General features: G+C 45.3%; 1 protein-coding gene and 1 non-coding gene across 13 annotated transcripts in view; both read right to left on the reverse strand.

Annotated features, from left to right (window-relative positions):
- Znf618 (zinc finger protein 618) overlaps positions 1 to 20,958 on the reverse strand; it is a 172,549-nt gene that overhangs the window by 97,485 nt on the left and 54,106 nt on the right. The gene's annotated exons all lie outside the window — the stretch shown is intronic.
- LOC111754388 (U6 spliceosomal RNA) lies at positions 16,904 to 17,010 on the reverse strand. Its single transcript, XR_002789080.2, has one exon. It is a non-coding gene; the product is annotated as a U6 spliceosomal RNA (small nuclear RNA).

The following is a 20,958-nucleotide window of genomic DNA, read 5'->3' on the forward strand; positions in this document are numbered from 1 at the left end:
ATAAACCCAGGGCCAAGACACCTGGCACCAAGTGGCCCAAATGGGGTACCATGAAAGGATGAGGAAAGTGCGGTTCCAAGTGCACCTACAGATGCAAGAAGACAATCTCCTACCTAGGCTTCAGAATGGCGACAGGAATGACACGTTGAAGGGAAACACTGTAATCATGTTCAGGCATCACACTAGGAAGTCCAGTTTTTGAGAAAAGGAAAATGGCACCAAACACAATGGTTCTCTGGGGCCTGAGGCAAAAGGCACAATGACTGGGAAGCCACCCTCTATCCAAGATCCCATTCCATGTCACTTCTGGAATTCCCCTCTGCAAAGGCCAGGAGAAGGAGATGGGCCAGGGACGGATACTGGAGAAGGTGCCCCTGGCCTTGCTGGCACAAGCTCACCACCTGGAGACCTACTCCATGTGAGTCTGAGCTGGAGCTTCTCTCTACAGACATTATGTTTCATAGGCCTCCACCACACGTTAAGGTTAATATGAATACTCGTACTTTGCTGAGCGAAGAGGAGTTCAGACATGAAAAGACCACCTCAAAGTCACACAGCTAGTCCAGCTCTACACAGCAAATAGTTATGCAGAGAAAATTATCTGGGCCTTTTCCTGTAGCAGGTTTCCCTATCTCTGTTCAAGACCCTTCCCATCTAGCAACTTCCACTTGCAGCTTGTTTCTTCTTGCTAGTACACAAGTCTATCCATACAAATTCTCTGGCTTAAACCTTTATTTCCTCAGCACACTCTCTCTACACTCCTCTTCTGCTAGGACACTGCCCTGCTCTTCTCCAGCACAGCTCCTACCCCAGCTATGCACACCCCTGCCGATCCGGCCACACCAGAGCTCCTGGCCCTATGCCTGGGCTCACTGCCTGCGGGGCTCTCCTTCCACTGTCTGAGCCCCACCCTAGACAGCTCTTCTACCAAGAAACCTGTCAGACACCCTGTCCTGCACCCCCCCCCCCATGACTCTATGTACCTTGTTACACTTCCTGATGGTCCCACTGCACTGTCCCCAGGCTGAGGACAGACCACAGCAGGGACTGAGACTCACCCACCAAGTGCAGACCTGGCCCAAAGAAGAGGCTTGGGAAATGTACAGAATGGTAGAGTGGCACCAGTCTCCTCATGGTTCCCTCATCGCGCACCCTACACACAGATCCTGGTTCCAGGTCCAACACTGCCCACCCTTTCTGAGCCTCCCCCAACCTCTCCAGGGAAAAATCACATCGGTCATCAACCCAAAGCTACCAGAGATGATGGAGTACCTACAAACACACCTGCACTCTTCTCTCCAAGGATCTGAGTGAACATGGTTAAGACAGTGACAGATTCAAAGCTACAGACAGCAGAACCAGGGTATGAGAAAGAGGAAACTGTGGGAGGACAGGGCAGGGAGAAGGCTGGGAGAGCAGAATGAGCTCCAGTGATATTCTAGGCCAGAGGTAAACTATGTAGCCTGACACAGACAGCAGCCGGCTGCAATCAGGGACATGAAATACCTGGAAATTATAAGTGCTCCTTTTAGTTTCCAGAGATTTTGAAGCCTCTTTCTCTTTGTTTTTCCCCTAAACCAGTTACAATTAGCATGGAGGGATATAATTACGTTGTTAGTCTAATTGCCTGTTTGAAGCAGGATCTACAGGGGTTTAATGGAAGATCTGAAGGGGGGCAGATGAAATAAAAGTCGGGGTAATCACAGAAGAGATACGTAACATGACTTTCTTCTCAGGTAGAGACAAGGCCCAAACTGAGCCAGAGGCCAGGGTACTGCCTCTAGTGCCAAACAGCAGGCCCGCCTGGGCGGAGAATGGTGCTACCAGGCGAAGCGACTTCACTGGAAATTGATTTTGGAGATGCTGACCTAATTAATCAGGAAGCAATCCTAGAAAGGCCCTTGGATTTGGAGCCCTCACACTATTATTGGCAATGACACACTTACATGTTGGCGTGTAGTATTTTCCCAGATGAAGTCAAGGTGATGGAGCCTGACAGGGCTGGGCTGTGTGGAGCCCTTCTGCTGTGGGAGGAGAGAAGAGGGTGTGGGCTCCTGGGGGAAATCAGAGAGAGGCAGTTCCGAGGTTGGGAAGAAGTGGAAATTTCTCCTTCAGGGGAAAGTCTGACTGATAGGTAGTAAGTGCCCTGACCACAGAGCCATTCGAGTTGGAAGGTCCTGCTACGGGGACTCAGAGGAAACTGCTATGAGGACAAGGCAAGTATCTCTGAGAGACTGCACAAATGACTGTCACGGGAGGGGTGCTGGGAGAATGAAAGGGTTTGCTTCCCCCCAGAGGACGCTCCCTGGACTTGAGTCCCATCCCTTGAGTTTTAGGACTTGGGCAGTGACACTCAATCTTCTGTGCGGGCTGCAATGACTAACAATACTCCTCCGTTTTCACCCCAACACATGTAGTAATCTGTAATGAGCAGCATTCCGTCTGCCTCTGTGTGGAAGAAATGAAGTTCCAGCACAGAAGTCAAAAACCAGACAATCTCATGGGCAGTAACGGCCACCATCATGCTGGCGCTGGTTTCCTCTGTTGCATTCTCCTTCATCACCTGGTTTAATTTGATCACAACATCTGGATTGGAGACCAGGAAGCCTGCTTTCCACTTTCATCTCTGCCATTGAGTTTCTCTTCCTACGGAAGAATGGGAGAGTCAAGGATCCCACAGCACAGAAGTCACCTTACTATGCCAATGAGTGCAGAGACAACCACATCAGCGGATCTGACCCTGGCCACAACCAGCACCACTAAGAGATTTTCCCCGTATTACCAGACTCCCATGAACTCATCCTGCACAAGGGGCTCTGAGCAGCCTAGCAGGCACAATGACACCCCAATATGTAGTGGATGATTGACACAGGATGGGCCCTTCACTGGCAACTACAAGGTGGTCTGGTGAAATAACATGTGACCTTTCAACCTGTTGAATTTTGATCTGAAGAGCCTCCAGTTCTGGATCAAAGGAGAGGCCTTCCAATAGCCATCTTGACCCGTCCCATACCCAGTCACACACACCTGCCTCCTCTGATCTGACAGCTGTGAGGAGCAGGCAACTCTCCTTAAGACCCAGGAACACTTAAGAGAAGGCATGCATACTCAAACCTGCAGCAAAGCTTGCTACCCGAGTACCTTATGGCGGGAAAGATAGTCACCACCTTCCAACTGGCTTGCACTTATAAACAGATTTGTTGGATCACAAATCCTGAGCTTCCTGCACTTTCCAGTTCTAGGTGACCATGGCCAGAGAGTGACCAAAGGCCCTCAGTACCAAGGCAGCGACACTCTGCTGCTTCACTGATGAGGCTACACTGTGTGTATGACCCAGAGCAGATAGACTCATTGAAATCCAATAAAGATGAGGGGTGGAGGCTGCTCTGATGCTGAGAGGAACGCAGCACCTCTGGCCACACAGTCTGTCTGGCTCTGCCACCCACTGAGGGAGCAGTGGGTGGCAGAGCCATGCTGCCAAGCTACCATGCTGTCGCCGTCTGTCAAGAGTGACAAGATGATGACCACAGGGACACCCACTCTAGATCTCCCTGCCCTTCTTTTTCCCATCCTTCCAGGCCTTCAATTTAAAGGATTTAACAGTTCAAAGCAGCTGTGGTTTCCTTGGAGGGGAAAGGTGAAGGAAAAGTAAACATTTTATTTACAACAAGCTGAGACAATTGGTGGCTGATCTCATATTCTAGAAGGCTGGGAGGTCACATACCGGATGGAGAGCTTCACATCCAGGCTGTTTAGGCTTGGGGACATGTGGATAGACCTAGTCCCAAGCCTCTCCTGATGGCCTAAGGCCTCAATAAAGCATAGCCAGAGCTCTCAACTCCTTTCAGTTCAATGATCACCGGAGGCACATGACTATGGAAATGGAAGGTTCTAGCGGGGATCTGTGTGCCAAACCCTGTGCTGGCTGTTGGAGATTTAGGTGATAACAAAGAACCTGTCATGCAGGAGGGCCTCCACAATGTCATGTGTCACATAGGCCCTATATTTACTGATACCACCAGGAAGCTCACTGTGTGCAGTATGTGCGTGTGCAGTGAATTAAGAACTTCAGATGTGTTGTCTCCTTTAGGGCATATAATAATGCCAAGTGTAGGCAGCCTGTATTCCCACTGTCCAGAAGAAACAAGATTACCGAGATTAAGTACAGTATCTTGCTCACATATAGCATCCCCAGTTCAAATCCAGTTCTGTCTAAATCCAAAAGGTCCCTAACTAACCAGGGCTTGTTTTCCAACCAGTTTTTCAGAGTCCCTGAAAAGCTCCCGGCCAGATTCTTGTTCAAGAGACCAAAGCAACGTGAGCTTGCTTCCCTGCTTCCACCTGAGTTCCTCCTCCGAACTGGACACTGACGCTAGTAAACGGTGGGGCTAGTCAGAAAGGGAGAGGGCACATGCTGTCCATTTCACCATCAAAACCAAACAAGGATTTCAGAACCTCAGAAAGTCAGCAAGAGGCAGGCTTTCTGGAACCATCTGGGTCAGAACAGGCTGCAGTGAACTGAGCTGGTAGCAGGCATTCCGCACAGGGAGTGGGTATCCAGTACGAGCAACAGGACAACCAGCCACTGGCTCCCACTGATTGGGCCTACAAGCCCCTGAGATCCACTGCCAGTGTACCACACACAGCCAACCCCAAAGGTGTACCTATCGTCACATCCCCTTTCAAGATGGAGAAACTGAAGCACGTAGACCTTCCGCCTCGGATGTTGATTAACACCACAGCATGGCCCCCACCTCGCCCCAGTAATTACACACAGGGCCAGGGCTGAGCTCACCCCTCCAGGTCCTGTCTGCCACCACGGGAATGAAGGTACGGTATCTTGATGGAGCACAGTTTCTGTCTCTGTGAACTCAAAGTAAGTCCCAGGACTCCCGTTTCCCTGGAACACACTTTCTGAACTTGTCACCAATAAATTGTCTGAATCTTTTATTTTTAAGCCTTCTGCCCATTTCACTAATTGCATTCATTGCCTTTTGCTCCACAAATTTAATTAACTTGCTATGTGACCTTGGGTTAGGAAAGCCACCACCCCCCTTCAAACTCAGTTTCCCTCTCTGTAAAATGAGAGTGAGGCTATATCTTACAGCCCTGACAGCTTGAGCGTCCCAGGACTCCATGATGGGGCTAAGCCCTTGACCTTGCTATTCTGAGCTGCTGCAGCTGAGCGCTTCCCATAGTGCCAAGACCACCCTGTTCTGCAGGGCTCTCAGCCTGTTGGGGTCACCTGCTCTCAAAGTCTCAGCTCACTTGAGATGAACAGACAGGACTGCCTAACCTGGCCAGGTCCTCTCTGTCCCCGATGGACCCCAAAGCTCCAATCTGCCTCTGGCATGTCAGTGGAGCTGCCAGTCTGTGGGAGTAGGAAAGACTCCAGATCAGGGGCTGGATTCAGAGCATAAGCATGAGGCTGAAATTGTAATAATAATAACTGACATTTATATCACGCCTTTCATCCCCAAATCCCAAATTAATTAACTTTTTACGAGACATTTTTAAACTAGTGCCATTTAATAAAATTCTATTAGGAGAACTCTTTTTTTTTTCCCCAGCCCTATATTTTTATTAACAGCCACCAAAAATATAATTTACAGGCAACTGAAAGCCAGTCAAGAGAGGGACTCAGCAAGGACTCTGCCAACGACAAAGCGGAAGGGCAGCTCTGGCTGCAGGGGCTGAGCTGCTGGCCTCGCTCTTAAGAGGCCCAGTCCTTGGGGTCCCCTGGGTCCACATTACTCTACGAGAATGACTTTCAATCCTCCACCATTCATCTCATATTTATTGATCATCTATTTTCTGCAGGCACTACACTTGCTACTGTGGATAAATCAGGCAAACAAAGGAGCCAGGGCCCTTCCATTTTTGAAGTGTGCAATTTAATCAGGTAAAGAAACATTAAGCAACCACCTCACCAACTGGAAGATAAGGATCATGAGGCGGTGCTGAAAGGTAGACTCTTCTCTCTCCCCAAGAAAGGAGAGTAGGGTGTGATGGCACAGACGTGTAATCCCAGCATGCTGGGAGGTTGAGGCAGGAGGATTGCAAGTTTGAGCCCAGCCTGGGCAATTTATGTGAGCTCCTGTTCTAAAATTTAAAAAAAAAAAAAATTGTAAAGGGCCAGGATGGCCAGGGATATAGCTCAGTGCATGGCGCCTGTCTGGCAAGTGTGAGGTTATGAGTTCAATTCCTGGTGCCAAAGGGGAGGGCATGGGCAGGGATATAGCTCAGTGTAAAGGTCCTGAGTTCAATCCTCACAATCGTTTTTAAAAAGAGGAAAGCAGGGCTGGGGATTTAGCTCAGTGGCATAAGCACCTGCTTTGCAAGCAGGCGGTCGTGAGTTCGATCCCTGGTACCGATAAAAAGTTTAAAAAAAAAAAAAAAGAGGAAAGCAATCTAGTCTGGAGTTGGCAATAGGGAGATAAAGACAGGCCATCCCTGAAAAATAGATATTTAACCTGAAAGATGGTTTGACATAAGCCAAGCACAGGGTGGGGTGGGGTGAGGTGCCAGCCAGACATGGCACAGCATGTCTTGGAGCCTGGAAGGTGCTGGCCATCTCTAAAGAAGACCAGCACAGAAAGAGGCAAGAAGCAAGATGGCGCTGGAAAGACGAGTGAGCTGGACAGATTCTACCTTGAGGAGACTGGGGAGCTCCCCCAGGCCCAAGCAGGCAAGCCACAGGATCAAACATGTCCTTGTAGCTCAGTAACTGGTGGCTTGCACTCTCTTGTATTTGTGGAAACATCACTTTTTCTTTAACATTCAGTCACAGTGCCACAAATCCCTTGTGTCTACTGAGCTCTGGCACTGGGACTAATTCAAACAGAGATGGCTGACAGGTGGAAAGTACACCCTGACTGAGGAGGCTCTGAATAAAGTAAAAGTGGGTACTACCTTAATAAGAACTTTGATTCCGATTACATGTTGAATTGATGAACTGGAGATACTGGGTTACATAAAATACCACCCAAATTCATTTTGGATAGCTAGCTCTGTGATACTTACTTCAGAACAAGAATTCTGAAAGATTTCATCTGCTGTGGGAGAAGGTAAACATGCACTGGGAAGGGGGCAGAAAAGTCCATCTCAAGGGCTAGTGTGGCCAAGCACTTACTCACTCAGCCATCTCCTCAGTCATCAGTGAAGAAGAGGAGAAATTCCACATGAGGTCAGACTGTGCCAAACCAAGCAGTGTCAAAGGAAGTCAGAATCTCTAAGAGGTAGTCAAGCCTCAACTATCACCCATCATACTCCCAAGCCAGGTTTAACAAAAAAAAAGTTAAAAGAAGAAAACTTACAAGGCACAGTGGTGCATACCTATAATCCTAGAACTGCAAGAGGCTTTCAAGTTTATGCCCAGCTTGGGTAAGTTAAAGACTTTGGTGAGATCCTGTCTCAAAATAAAAATTAAAAAAAGGGCTGGGGACACAGGTCAGTGTAAAGTCAGTATGATCAGTGTAAAGCCAGTGTGATCAATCCCCAGTACTGGGAAAGAGACAGAGAGAGGAGAGAGAGAGACAGAGAGAGAGAGAGAGAGAGAGAGAGAGAGACAGAGAGAGAGAGAGACAGAGAGAGACAGAGAGAGACAGAGAGAGAGAGAGACAGAGAGACAGAGAGAGAGACAGAGAGAGAGAGACAGAGAGAGAGACAGAGAGGGCAGAGAGGCAGACAAAGAGAGACAGAGACAGAAAGAGAAAGAAAAGGAAGGGAGGGAGGGAAGGAAAGAAAGAAACAGGGAAGAGAAGGGAAGGAAAGGAAGAAGAAGGAAGGAAGGAAAGCAGGAAGGAGGGAGGCAGCCAGCCAAAACTCCTCTTTTGATTCTTATGTCCCAACTCCTGACTCAGTAAGGTTTGCAGATCATCAATTTCTGGAACCCTTTCGCTCCCTTTCAAAATAGAAAGCTGCATATGCCCTCCTAACGCTAGCCAAGGGCAGACTGGGCCAAACTCAAGGCCAGATTAGGCCGTGGGTTCCCCTTGCACTTTTGCTCTCTCCACCTGTGAACAGGTTTCACAAACTGGTGACCTAGAGTGTGTGTTTTGAATGTTACATTATTTTAATTTCCATTATTCACTGACCTTTTTTGTTTGTTTTTCACTGACCGGGGACTGATTCTAGGGCTTTCACGCTGAGCAACATCCCCAGTCCCTGCCCCTTTTTGCAGACAAGATTTCAGCAAGTCCCTAAATTGTCCAGTGGGCTCAAACTTCTGATCCTCTTGTCTCAGCCTCCCAGAGTATTGGTATTAAGACTTATACACCATCACACCCAGTTCTGTTTTGTTTTGGTCAACGTCCATGGCTAGAAAAGTTTTACCTACAAGTCCAGATTCCAAGCTTTTCTTTGAGAGAAAAACAGGAACTCAGATCTGGCCATCTGTGTCCTGCCATGGCAATAATCAGCTGGTACAAAGTGGTAACAATGCTTCAGTGATGGGACATGGGAGTCCCAGCCCTACTGTTGATGGTGCACACTCTGCCCAGACATGCCCTGCCGGAACCTGGGACGTGTGACTGCCAAGTGCATAGTACGTGTGGCCCAGCCACTGGCCACATGGCAGAGAACGCCCTGCCCTCTCTAGTCCACCAACAGGCTCCGGCTCGGCCACTACTGTCCTCGCTGACCCTGTCCTTCTGGGGGCAGAATTAGTGCTTTGTACACTCTACCTCAAGGATTCTTTCCCATACCTGCTCGGGATATCTGGAGCAAAGGTGGCACCATGCAGTGGCCCACAGAGAACAGAGGCTCAAAAAAGGTCTGTGGGTGAATCACGCCAAAGGGAGAGAAGACTTGTTGGAAATCAGGCCCTTCCCAGCTAACTCACCAGTTGTATTCCTTCCTGAAGTTTCCAGAATCACCAGGGACATAGGGACATAGCCCACTTGGTGAAACCAATCTAGGACACCTCTCTAAGTATATTACACTTTCACCAAATACTTTCCAGGCTTAAAAAAAATCATTAGAAGTTGAAAATTATATGGAGTTTGGGATGACTTTGAAGCCAAGTAACCACCTAAATAGCCCTTTCTGTTGAGCAAACAAGAATTTCTTGATTGCTCTTTTTGAAGTTGCCAGAGCTCCATCTTACTGCTATTAAAATGGAGTTTCACAATGGCTCTGAACCAGTTCTTCTTGTTTTCCTGAAAGAACTGTCATTCAACTACACATAAAATCTTTTATGAAACAGCAAATGCAACCGACACCTACCCACTGAGGTAAGAAGCAATCATTTCTCCACAGAGGAAAAATAAAGTACTCATTCCTCTTCTACTATGTAAGCATTTCCTAAGTACCTACTGCACGCAGGACATAGGGACACACAGATGAGCTTATAGTCCTGCGAGTGGCCACACACACAGGGGAGAAGGTTGGCGACAAAGCTTGCACAAAGACACTGCCTCTGGGGTGTGTCTACACCGACCTTTCTACATGGCTGCAGGCCTTTCTCAATACTAAAGCAAAGGCCCTTTGAACCCCTGGATTCCGCCTTCAACAGAATCCTATTAACCAGAAAGACCAAACACAATGGGGAAAAGAAGAGAAGACAAGGAGACAAGAGGTAGAAAGACTTAAGATTCAGAAGTGTGAAATTATCTCTTATCAAGCCTTCCTTCTATGAGAAATTTTTTAAAAGAATAATGAAAGGAAAACCGTAAAGGAATAGCCTATCAACTCCATCATTTCTGATACGGACCATGAGGCTCAGAGGCCTCAATTTGTCTATCCCTCAGTCCAGTTCACAGGCCCACACCGCCCTCCATCTCTGATACCCCAGGAAGGACAGAAAGCACAGGTGCCACCACTGACTGCTCACTGCCCACCCTAAAGGTCTGCTGGCTGTTTCCTCTCCTGACACCTCTGTGTGGCAGCCACTGTTCTCATGGCCTTTTCCAGAGGAGGAGAGGGCACCTCCGAGATGCCTCCCCCTGGCAATCCACTGCCGGGGCCTCACCACGGTTCCACTTCAAAGACCCAATTATGCACTCGGATCTTCACGGCAGAAAACAAACAGGGAAAAAGTCTGGGTTTTCAGACTTGAAGACCAAGAACTGAGAAAGAGGAATAAAACAAGATGCCCAGACAGGCTGATGAAATCACCCAACGCTGAGAACAAAGAGGAAATCCTAAATATTTCCTTGAAGGAGAAAAAGAAGTCAGGGAAGATGGATGGCTAGATAGAAGAAGAGCAAGTAGCTACAATGTTCTGAGAAAAACAATGCAGTCTCCAACAGCCAAACAACCTAGAATTCAAGCTTGACAAAAATAAAGACCTCTTCAGACAGGCAAAGATGCCACCTCAACACTGATTCTGAAAAGAACAGTAAGGAAAATAAATAAGAGACGAAGGTACCAGATAGAATTTTAGATGGGAAAACCTACCCAACAAAACAGAATTGTCTAAACAACGATGGAAAATATGGCTAGGAGGCTCAAGGCGGGTCAGCTCATTGAGAATTCCCAAAAACATAATGGAGCATTTTTCTTTAAAAAATGGAAATAAAATTCCATATCCCATTCACAAAGAACAGACCATAAAGGAAGGATAATTTAAAGGTCAAATGCATTTTGGGGTGGGGAGTGGGGGCATTATTTAAGGGGAATCAGTGACACTAATTTATTTTTTGCCCAAGATTCAATACATCTGCTAAAATTTCATGTATAAATCTTAAATGACATATTGAACTGTGACTTTCAACCCAAAGAAAAACAGCAAAAAATGGCATAAAAAAATTTTGGCAACTCAATGATAATCAGAAAAGAGAAAATCGTGGAAAACCAAATACAAACTAAGGTGGCAGTAAGAAGCTGAATTTAAGCAAGTAAATACAATAAATATGACAGGATATAAATTGCCCTGTCAAAAACACGGAATACCAAAAGCTGGGATTGCAACAGGCAGGCCAGGAGTTAAAGGAGACTCATAAATAAAATGGAAGAGGACACTGTGGTGTAAGATGCCACCCATGAGAAAAGCCGGGAGCAGAGCAAAGGAACACTACTGTTTTTGCAGCTCCCTAAGTCTTATTTTAAAACAAAAACTTGTTTAAAAAAATTAAGGAATTAACAAAGTTACACCAGAGCTATGTCAATAAAAAGCAGACATGGTTAACAGACTCCAAGGGGATATAATTACAAGGGACAAAGAGATTTACCAATTTACCAAAGGAAATCCGACAATGACTTTTTACATATCCACAAAACACAGAGATCAAAAATTGTTGAATTGGAGGGGGGATCTGTTTCTAGAGGATACTGCAGCACCTTCCCAGAAATGTTCTCATGGGATTCAAAACAGAACAAGTGAGGCAGTTAAGGACCTAAAATACACAATTAGCCATTTTAATATATTTTATATGTCCTTAAAAAACAATATACATCTTTTAAAAAATCCACTGAACAATTACAAGTTGATCATGTGATAGGCTACAAAGAAATCCTCAATAATTTTTTTTAAAATTAGAAATTTCACAGGCCATATTCTCTAGCCACAAAGCAGTAAAACTAAAAATTAAAAAGAGAGCCACTAAAACATTACTCACTTGAAACTATAACCCAAAGGTTATTTAGAGGAGGATTTAAAAAAAAAAAATTCAAGTGCAGACTATTTAAAAATGAACAATGACGGCCTTATATAGCAAACCCATGGGATGTTTCCAAAATAGTCTCTCAAGAAAAGAAGTGAACTAAGAAGAAAAAAAACCAAAATAAACCAAAAGAATGTAGAAATGAATAAAAATAAGAAGCTGAAATACATAACAAAAGCCTTGATAATAAAAGCAAATTCAGGTTCTGTGAAATTACCAGTAAAATATCTATGTCCCTCCCCATGTGTCTGGGCAAGAAAATAAAAAATAACTTTAAAATATTAAGAAATAAAATAGCTATAACTACAAAATCATAGGGAGAGATGGAGAAAAGAATAAAGCTTTTATATTAATATATTTTCCATTTTCTAAACAAATACTACCCAAAACTGATTCAAGAACAGAAAACTTAAGCCAATAATCAATGGGAAAAAATGAAGTATAAAATTATTGAGAATACTCAAATAATTTACTGGCAAATTTTATTAAATTCTCAATAAATACATCAATGTTTTCTAAATTGCTGAGCAAGGAGAAGAAATATTCCAATTCTTGCTACGAAGCCAGCATAATTCTCATGTTAAAACTGAGCCAGGATTTGTTTCCCCGGGCAGTGCTGGGGAGGTAAGCATTCTATCACTAAGCTATCTATGCCCTGCCCAAGAATAATTTAAGAGATAAGTGGATAAATCTTCCAACAAGGATGGATAAACTTAATAGATGCTGAATCCCTACATAAACATTAGCAAATAAAATATAGCACTAAATTACAAAATTAATACAACTCCAGAAAAGTACCATTCTAGATCTTGCAGAATAATTAGGAGTTTTTAAAAAAAATCTGCTCAATATAATTCTCTAGGAATTTTAAAAAACCTTTTTAAAGAGGATTTCTCAAGAGCCTCCTACAAGTATTTAATAGTATATATAATACCAGAGCTACTCCAATCAAGTCAGGAATAAGCAAGAATACCCCATATATCTCTACCATACTATTAAAATTTATTATGAAGATCTTGGCCAATGTGAAAAAGCTAAAAAAAGAGAAACAAGCCAAATATTAGAAAGAAATAGATAAATCTGCCATTATTTTCCAATACAGCTGTCAAAAATCTAACACAACTGACTGAAAAACTGTTTTCAGAACAAAAATAATTTGGCAAAGTAACCAGATACAGAACAAATATTCAAAAGTCAGTGGCTTTCCTACATACCAACAATAATCAACTAGAAAATATAATTGGCTGGAAAATGCCATTTCTATGAGTAACACAAGCTTTAAAACACCGAAAAGTAAATCTATTAAGAAATGTGCGTGACCCCCAAAATGGCTGTGAAATTTTTCTAAAAACATCAAAGACCTGAATGATGAAGAGGCTCATTTCTGCGTGGGAATTTAACATAAATTCGTCACTTCTCTAAAAATGAATCTATAAATTCCATGTGATTTCAGTCAAAATCCCAATGGGACTTGAAAGACCTTATGGAGATGATACAAAGCTTATGCAGAAAAACAGTTTTTTACTAGTCTGTAGTATAGACTGTGTGCTTTATAAAAGAATAACATAATCTCACACTAAGAGGGTACAATAATTAAAACAGTTGAAAACAGTGCAGAATTAGGTGAAATGTTTAATTTAAAAGAATAAAAAGCCCGGAACCAGATCCATGTATGTTAGAGGAGTTACAAAGCTGGGAATGTGTCATCTGAAATCCCCGGGGAAAGGACCAATTGTTCAGTCAGGAATTACCCCACCACCATGCCCTGCTCTCCAGTGATGCTCTGCTCAGTTCTGCAAGCTCTGCAAGCATCACTTCTGTTTTTACATCATGTACTATGTCTATCCTTGGTTTTGACTGACAGCTTTGTTTTGCCATATTAGACTTTATTCTCTTCCGAAAAAAAAAGTAGTAAGAACTAAGGAGTAATAAAACCCAAAATGTGTAAATTTTGTTGTAAAAAAGAGAGGGAAAAAAAGTGCTCTAAAGGATACAACTGCAAGTGTGTTTAGGGGTGTTAAATAGCTGACCATATTAATGTTTTTGGTTGGATCATTGAACACAACTGTTTGCAGTCTCTCTGTTTGAATGTCCACTTTGTATGCTTTGACACTGTGACTTGAGCAACTATCTCTAGGATGATAATATGTAATCTATTAACTGGTGATTTCTTACTGTTTTTTTTTTTTTTTTTTTTTTTTGTAGTTCTGTATTACTTGTACCCTTACACCACTTTGTTTTGTTTTGTTGTTTTTTCTCTTTTTCCTTTTAAATAAAATTTTAAAAAAAAGAGTTTAACTTGAATGTAATTCAAGGAAAGACTAGACAGAACCAAAATCGAGGGATGTTTTATAAAATAAGTAGACAAGAGAGCCTTAGAAATGTCAAGGTCGTGAAAGGCAAAGACTGAAAATCTCCAGGTTGAAAGAAACTAAAGAACAACAGGAAAATGGAATTCCACTTGTGATTCAGAATTTTCTTATCCTGTAAAAGGTGCCAGAATAGATGGTGAAAAATGAACAAAGTCTGTAGATTAGCTAATACTACCTATGTTAATTTTATAATGCAGTCACTCGCTGCTGTGACATAAGTGAATGCTCCTGTCTGTATGAACACAGCCCATCTTGAAGTACGGAGGGGTTCACAGGGGATCATGCCTGCCACACAGTCTCAGAAGCCTTAGAGTTTTTATAGGAGAAGGAGAGACAGGAAGAAGAGAAGAGGTAAAGAGAGTCAACGATGGAGCAACATGGGAACTGTTACCACGTGGGGAGCACAAGCAGAAGATAGGGGAATTCTCTACCCTATGCTTACAACTTCTCCATAAGCCTGAAATTACAGCAAAATCAAATTTTTAAAAGGAAAATAAAAGTTATGACATTCCTTAGGACAGCCATGATTTCATCCTTAAATGCCATTATTATAAGCCAGCTCTGGGAGTGATAAACACCAAATCCTCCATTGTGGTTGCTTTAGGAGACTGAAGGGACTGAGGCTGAGAAGGAGGTTTCGATCCCTGTCACAAAGTTTTAGTAACTAAAATCAGATATGGTAAAAGCAAATACATCAGGTGAGTAAGTGAGCAGATAAAAGGGAGGCACCTGGGCAAATACGTGAAACTAAATTCCAGATGGATTAAATAGCCAAACAACAAAAAGATTCTGAGAAACACTAAGTAAATAAACTATCTCAGCTGATCCTTTGAACAACTGGATGATGCAGGAGCTTGCCGTTTGGAAAAGGTTTGGTCACCGGCCCAAGAGACCTTCCCGACTCCCAGTCCTGTACCGGGTTCTATCTTTCTGCACTACTCACAGCACAAGTTCCTCTGCCCTTTGCAACTCCTGCCCATTAAACTTTACAAAATAACCCAGCAGCTGCCAGACTCTAGGAGATCCCAGACACATTCTTTCAACAAATAATTATTACTCTTTGAGTTCTTTTTTTGGCTCCGTAGCAGACACTTCACTTATTTTAAACTTCACACCACTGAGGTAGCTTTCACTGTTCCCACTTTTGAGCTAGCGTAACTGAGGTTCAGATTCTGGGATTCATCAGGCAGCACTGAGATTGGGACCCAAATCTCTTTGGCTCTGAAGCCTCATCGCTGGCCCAACCAACCTGTGCCTTCCACTTCCCTGGAGAAAGAAATACTACCAACCAGCGGCCTCAGGCCAAGCGCTGTCTTCCCTGGGACAAATGCATCCATCCAAAGATACTGACAAGAACAGGTCCCGTATGCTTCTTGGACAGCCAGTAAGCTCACTGCCTGACTCTCAAGAGACAAATAAACACGAACATGATTCATTCAACAAACACTTGTTAAGCAGCTACTAAATGCCAATCCCAGGGACACTGCCAGGAACTAGGGAGACTTTCGCATCACCATCAAAGAGTGTGTAGTCCAAGAGTTAAACATTTAGTCAATCAATTAAGGCTGACTGGGGCTGCGGAGGAAGGGAGGAGACACGGGGGCTCACCATGCCTCACTTTCCCAGAGGCAACACAGAGGCCTCGAGAGAACTGTTTCTTCAAAGGTTACCGGCAGTAAGTGCAAGACACAAATTCAGCGTTTCCAACCCCGTTCCCTGGCTGTGTCCTCTGCTGTGACATGCATACTCTGGACACAGTGCTGGAGAGTCCCAGGCCCACTGGAGGGCAGGTGGTGCTTCTGCCCCTGGGAACAGTGCTCATCCCAATGTGGCTTTGTGGGCAGCTGCCAAGGGTGTCAGCTGTACCCTCTCCTGGCCCTGGCCCTTGGCTGGCCTTTCTCACTTTAGCTCCTGAAATGACATGCTCACCTTGGCCATTGCTCCCCTTACTGAACTCGGTAGAGTTGGGCACGGTGTCATCTGGGGGGCTCTAGCCACAGACATCAGCATGAGCCGAGTCTCAAGAGTGGCCAAGGCTGGGAACCCCACCACCAGGGGTCCTGGGCCATAAAGCAGCTTCCTGCAGGCAAGAGAACCCTGGCCACAGCCCCAACCAGCCACAGGGGCTCCACAGCTAGCCACCTGCAGTCCCTCTCATCCCTGACAAACCAAGGATCTTATGGCCTTTCATAAATCAGGCCCTGTTCTGGCTTGCACTGGGGGAGGGCCAGCTGGACCAGATCCTGAGCTCCACTCCACCACTCTCAGTCCGTTCTCCTCTTCATCCCACATGGCGTCTTCTTGGAGCTGCCACAGCAAATGAGCATACATAGCGTAAAGCACTGTACAAACACAGGACACCCCGGCAGCCCTCGTTCTCCATGCTCAGACCAGGACCAGGTCTTCCCAGACTCCTCCCATCTGTTGTGAGTCACAACAGCCCAGGAATTCACTTAATTCAGCACGAATCACTACCCACATCTGCACCAAGTGCCTGAAGACCTGGCTTCACCCACCACCCAGAAGGCACACACCAAAGGGGATCCCTTTTAAAGTCCCCCCAAGGGGCTGGGGATTTAGCTCAGCGGCATAAGCGCCTGCCTTGCAAGCAGGCAGTTGTGAGTTTGATCCCTGGTACCAATAAAAAAGAAAAAGACAAAACAAAACAAAACAAAAAAAAGTCCCCTCGGAGACTGCGTTCCCTTCCAACGACCCCAATGGGAGAATATGTTTGGCATTTGCTCTCTGCAAACAAATTATTCTCAACGATGTTTTGCTTCAGTGACAAGTGACCAGCCTGTCATGCTTTCCATTAACCAAGTACTGGGCTCAAGCACAGCCTTTATGCTTTGTCCACTTTGTCTTCACACTGACAACAGAGGTTGATAGAACTGTTATCCCTACTTTTCTTTTCTTTTTTTTTTTTTTTTAAATATGGAACGCTTCATGTATTTGCACGTTATCCTTGTGCAGGGGCCATGCTAATCTTCTCTGTATCGTTCCAGTTTTAGTATATGTGCTGCCGAAGGGAGCACATATCCCTACTTTTCAAAGAGCAAGTGTCACTGGCTGGTTCAGCCAAGGGGCAGCCATGGTGAAGCACAGGGTCCTCCAACCTCCTGTAGCCCCGTGACAGCACACAGAGTCACCGCAGGCCCCACGAACCACTCTTGTGACCCTCTAGTCATCCATCCTCAAACGCCATTCCTCCAGGGGCCTACCTGTCCTCCACCCTTGTGCCTGCTCAACCAGTCACTCTCGACCCTGGGCTTGCCAGGGTGACTCCCCGACAATCTCAAATCCAAGAATCCTGTCCCAGACTCCCAGACCTTCCCATCAACTCTGGGCCCCCAGGACTGACAACACACCCCAATCACCCCTGCCCCTCCCATCCATGTCCCATCCCTCACTGCTGCCCTTCTTGGTTAAAGCAAAGCCTGGCCCAGTAATACCCCTACACACACACACACACACACACACACACACACACACACACAAAAGCACAGCTCTTCAATCCTCAGCTCTCTCTACCCTTTCACTCCTTGGCAAAACCCAAGTCAACCCCTCCTCACACTGGAAGCACACAGACAGCCAAGTGGGCTTGTCCCACTTTAAATCGTGACCACAATCCTCCAGTGGACTCCTAGTATAGCCAAGGATTTCCCTCTACCGCTCACAGTCCTTCTGGAGCATTTGAGCCTCTCACTTTTCTCCTTAAACTTCAATCAGCCTCCTCTCTGCTCCCCCAGCTGCCTTCACTGAGAAATTAAAGCGACTGGAAGAGAAGGACTCGTCGTCCCACCACCACCTCTAACCCCCTCCTCCATTCGTCTGCACAGAACCCCTCTGCCTTGCCACCAACTGTACCTTCCTGGGCGCATGTGGGGTCCATGCCCTCTTGTCAACTCAAGGTCTCCACACCAGCAACTTCCCTTGCCCTCCTGTAACATATCTTCCTTGTCCCCCAGACCCTCTCACATCACAGCAAAGAGACTGCCACACCAGCACCGAGTCCAAGTCCCTCCATTTAACTCTGTGCGCCTACAGAGTTCCTCCTAGTGTATCCACGGTCTGGATAGCTCTCCCCCAACCTGCATGCCTTAATTCTGCTCCTTACCAGCCACCCCTGCCATGTCAGCTGAGATCATTCTCCTTGAGGTCGCTGGTAGTCAGTGCTGCCAAACCTGCCAAACCATGGACAGCTCACCTTCTTTCATAAATATTCTCTTCTTGGCTCTGAGGATCCCTCCTCTCTCCTGATAACCTCCCTCAGGGACTGGCTCCTCCTCTTCTCCCTGTCAGAGGCTCCACCACCTGCACTCCACAAAGAAGCTCATCAGGTACACAGTCAAATGCCACCTAGGTGCTGTTGATTCATCAGTTTTCTATTGGGGCTGTGGACTCATCTCCAACTGCTTTCTTACCCTCAGGGCTTGGCATCTCAGAGGCACCCTCAATGCCTGTGTAAGGAGTACTATATTCCATCCCATCCCAGCAGTTCCTGCTCCCAGGTCTCACCTCCTCAAGCAATAGTGCCTCCAGCCATCCCATGTCTAGGCCAAAAACCTAGGCTGGGTGGCCAATAGCTCCACTCCCTGTCACCATCCACAACCAACCTGCAGAAAGTCCTCCAGCTGTAATATCAACATTCACCCCACACCTGGCTTTTCCATCAGCTCTCCACAGCCCTCTCCAAACTGGTGCTACTTCTCATAGTATTCTCAATTCCATTTTTTCCCCATGCAGCAGCCAAAGGATTCTTTTAAAATGTAAATCAGCTTCTAACACCCCAGCCCCAAACTTTACCCCTTTTCAGTAGCTATAAAATTGTCCACAATACAGTTACTCCACCTACCCAGCTGCCCTATCTCATCCTCACCACAGGGGCCTTTTTGCTGGTCCTTTAGTGCTAGCTCATTCCAACCTCAGGACCTTTGCATTTACTGTTCCTCCACTTAAGAGCGCTTTTCTCTACCAATCACAAGGTTTTCTTCTTCATTTCATTGAAGCTTGTCTCTCAGAGTGGTCTTTTCTGACTCACAATCTCAAAGAGTCCTTCACCCAAGTCTCTGGCCCTCTCTGTATCCTGGTCCCATTTCATCTGTCTTCATAGCACTTAACATTATCTGAATTCTATTACTTAGCCGTTTCATCTCTGCGAGGCCAGGGATCTCATCTTATTCACTGCTGTGATCTCAATGCCCACAACAGTCCCTGGCCCTCAGCAGGCGATCTATAAATACATGTTGGATAAATGAACTCACAAATGAATGAATCAATCAGTGTACTAAATAGCCTCCCGTCAGCCAGAGAATGGAGAACAGCACAGCCTGACAGAAATATAAAGTCAGCCACAATGAAATTTTAAATCTTCTAATAGCCACATTTTAAAAATTTTAAAAAGAAACAGTAAAATTAATTTTGGTAATACATCTTTATTTAACCCAATATATCCAAAAATGATTATTTCAACATGATAGCAATTGAAAGAATTATTAGTGAGATGATTTCATACTGTTTGGTACTTAAGCTTTGGAATTTGGCGTATATTCTATACTTACAGCATATCTCAATCTGGGCTCAATTTCAGGGGTCCCATGTGGTCATGGCTGTTGTTATCTGCACAGACTTGAAACAGGAAGCTGAACACCACACTTGCACACCTAACCCTTTCCCAGATACCTCATAGCTCTGGGGCTAAAGCTCCAGCTCCTCAGCCAGCACAGGACCTGTCATCCACCGGCCTTGAACCTTGTCTGTCCACCAGGCCCCTCCACCAAACGCACCCTCCAACTATGCCATCCGCTCCCTGCCTCTGAGCCCTGGTACACGGTGCTGTCCCTAAAACACCCAGCTCCCTGGCAGCATGTGTGTGCTCCTGGAAGGCAGGAACCCCTGTTCCTCTGTGGGGTGCACACAACAGGGGCTCCAGGATCACTGAGGGTAACTCTCTGCCCACTTACACATTGCACCACCCACAAAACAGGGCCACAACATAGTGTCCCCACCACCTGCTTTGTCCTAAACCCAACCACTATTGAATTCAAGGAAACCAAAATTCCATTTAAACTCTGTATCTCCATTAGTCTAATGGCGGGGAGTCAGATAATTAACACACAATTTAATGTGAAATATTCCACGTGATTATCTGGCCTTTATGCTTCCTTTTCTTAGCTAAAGCAAGGCCAAAATCCAGGCAAGAGAAATATGGAAAAACTGGTCTTGTTGGATAATCATAACCTGGAGCCCTAAGGAGCAGCAGTTCAATACCAACACCCAAGGCACCGAGTACCCAAAGGGACAGCGACACCATTATAAGAGAAAGATCAGCTGTAAGGGAGACAGAGCAAGGAATGTGAGCCCCTGAGCCTGTGGCGCCACCTCACCACTCTGATGGATGGGAATGTGGACGTGTTCCTGCACACACTAACAAATCTGAACAAACACCCTGTCTCCACAGGGCACTGTGCCATGTCCTGGGACACAACCTCAAAGGGTAGAAATTTTACTTGACTGTGTCTTCTTAAAATGGCAACAATATCTTATCATTCAAAAATCAACCTGCTGCTGAGTATGGTGGTGCATGTCTGTAATCCCAGCATTCAGGAGGCTGAAGCAAGAGGACCATTGAAAGTTTGAGGCCAGCCTGGGCTATACAGTGAGTTCAAGAACTGCCTGTACTACAAATCGAGACCCTATCTCCAAAATACCAAAATAATAATAACTATAATAATTAACCTGCTTCTTTTGGCCAAATTTCAAAAATAGGAGACCTCTGAATCTATGAAGTTTATCATGATGAGGTTAGTGCTTCTCTGAAATTTTAAAAACTCAATTTAAAATAGCAGAACTGGGATTAACCATAGTTTTAAATGCATGAACCTAACATGACACTTGTATGACTAAACAAAACACACAAAGCTCTTCCTTGCTTTAAATGAGTTAAGCGACATCATATGCACAAAAACTAGCAAATGATAACC

This window comes from Cavia porcellus, unplaced genomic scaffold (genome assembly GCF_034190915.1).
Source record: "Cavia porcellus strain 051 isolate PalLab524CR breed Dunkin Hartley unplaced genomic scaffold, mCavPor4.1 scaffold_1, whole genome shotgun sequence".
NCBI classification, from domain to species: domain Eukaryota; kingdom Metazoa; phylum Chordata; class Mammalia; order Rodentia; family Caviidae; genus Cavia; species Cavia porcellus.